The sequence below is a fragment of the Orbicella faveolata genome, unplaced genomic scaffold (genome assembly GCF_042242905.1).
Source record: "Orbicella faveolata isolate gen_17 unplaced genomic scaffold, um_ofav_v1 contig_13, whole genome shotgun sequence".
Lineage (NCBI taxonomy): Eukaryota > Metazoa > Cnidaria > Anthozoa > Scleractinia > Merulinidae > Orbicella > Orbicella faveolata.
Genome location: NW_028301540.1, coordinates 30,967,501 through 30,969,368, shown reverse-complemented (window position 1 = coordinate 30,969,368; position 1,868 = coordinate 30,967,501). Strand labels below are relative to the sequence as shown.

The 1,868-nt window shown below is 40.9% G+C and overlaps 1 pseudogene; it reads left to right on the top strand.

Annotated features, from left to right (window-relative positions):
• Positions 1-1,149: 1,149 nt before the first annotated feature.
• The window catches only part of LOC149115956 (substance-P receptor-like), a 1,012-nt pseudogene continuing 293 nt past the window's right edge, over positions 1,150-1,868 (top strand).

The following is a 1,868-nucleotide window of genomic DNA, read 5'->3' as shown; positions in this document are numbered from 1 at the left end:
TCGCAAGTGTCCGCCATATTTATTTCCCAAGTGGACGAGTCATCCTAGTTACGTATTAACAGTCTCTAACGCAATCGCTTGTGATTGGTTACCCAAAACTAATTCGCGGGAAAGGCTAGTTTAAAAATAACTCTACTTGTGAAAACGCCGTTTCACAGACTCTGTATGAAAGTTGCACGCTCCGGGTAATGGGCTCCTGATTGGGCTAATAAAAGAGAGTACGAAAATCTCGTTTCAGTGGCACTTTAAGCCGCTCCAGTCATCCTACCCCTAGGAACTGGTGGGAGTTTCAAGAAAAGGGATAAATAAGAAAGCAATTGAGCAATTCTTTGCCCGACATCAATATTTAAACTTTTTAGTCTCTTGTTTATTTTGAGAAAACAAACTAAACGCCCTGTCCTGAGTCTCCAGTCTCCACCCAGATCCTTCTCTTTATGTAGACAGTTGCAAACACTTTTCAAAGAAACTTATAGAACTCAAGTTTTAATCTGATTCAGAAGATATTAGCCGTTAAAAAGTCATATGCAATGCAAAGTTTGCGCAGAAGGATCCTCTTTGTTAAGAGACTAACTTAAGAAAATACTGATACTTGAGAAAGCTTCATGTCTCTTTAGAGTAAACTCATTTGCGCGGCAAACGTTGATTAGGCGGTTTACGATATCATTATACTGGACATTAAAATTTCTAAATTCAAACTCCGATAAGCAGTCTCTGCTCGGGAATCAGGATGATAAAATTGTATTGAATTCATGCGTTGAAAATCCTGTGCATGTTCTCAATGACTTGTCGTGATGAAAAATTTGATGGAAGACTGTTTACTGTCATAGACTACAGAATAAAGTAAAAAAAGGAAAACACCTGTTGGTACCTCATCTGGCGCAGCAGTGAAATTTAAGGAAAACATAAAAAATTAAAAGCAATTTGTGGCACAAGCTGATAGGTCACTTTCGGGTGGCGAGCTGCGCACGAAATAACAAGCCTAATTATTGTCGCAAGACTTATAAAAAGGCAGTGGATTTGCCCATTATTAGATTGTGGACATTGCCATACCGTATATGTTTTCGCGCAAATAACAACAACAAGCGAAACATTTATCCCAGCTTCAGTAGCGCATAAATAGAGTGACCTTAGTAAGAGAACAAATCAGTAGAAAACTCATTTGTGAGCGTAAGAGCGGAAAAAGAAACTGATCGACAATGTCGGAAAACTTGAACTCAACGATGAATGGATCACAGCCATCGAGCTGCTACTGGAATCCTACAGCAGAAAAAAATCGGCATAACCTTTTCCTACTGCCTGGTTCTTCCTGTTTCGCTGGCCTGGAACACCGTCATCGCAATAATTGTCTGCAAGACGAAAACCATGAGAAAACCCATCAACTTTTTCATCGTAAACATGACCATGTCCGATCTGCTAATTCCGATTTTCTTGATTTCTTATGATATTCAACAGCTCTACATAAACTCCTGGCCGATCGGTGGTCCTCTTGGCCAGGTCTTATGTAAGCTGGTTTTCTTCTTACCCGAGGTCTCATTTGCTGTGTCTGTTCAGAGCCTGGTTCTGATAGCAGTGGATCGATTTGGAGCTGTAGTATATCCCCTCCGTTCCCCACTCATCAGTTCAAAGCTGTTCCCGTTCTTCATTCTCACCACTTGGATCATCGCGTTGGCTATCAACTCCCCAGAGCTCGTTGCCATTAAACTTGTTAAATACTCAGGAGGGTTGGTGTGTTGGCGGCGTTGGAAAGAAGCCTTTGGAGAGTCCTCATCCTTTTGAGAATTACATAGTGTCATGGTTTGCTACATTTGTATTTATCCCGTTGCTCTTGATAGCCACACTTTACATTACCACGTATGTAAAGCTCAAGT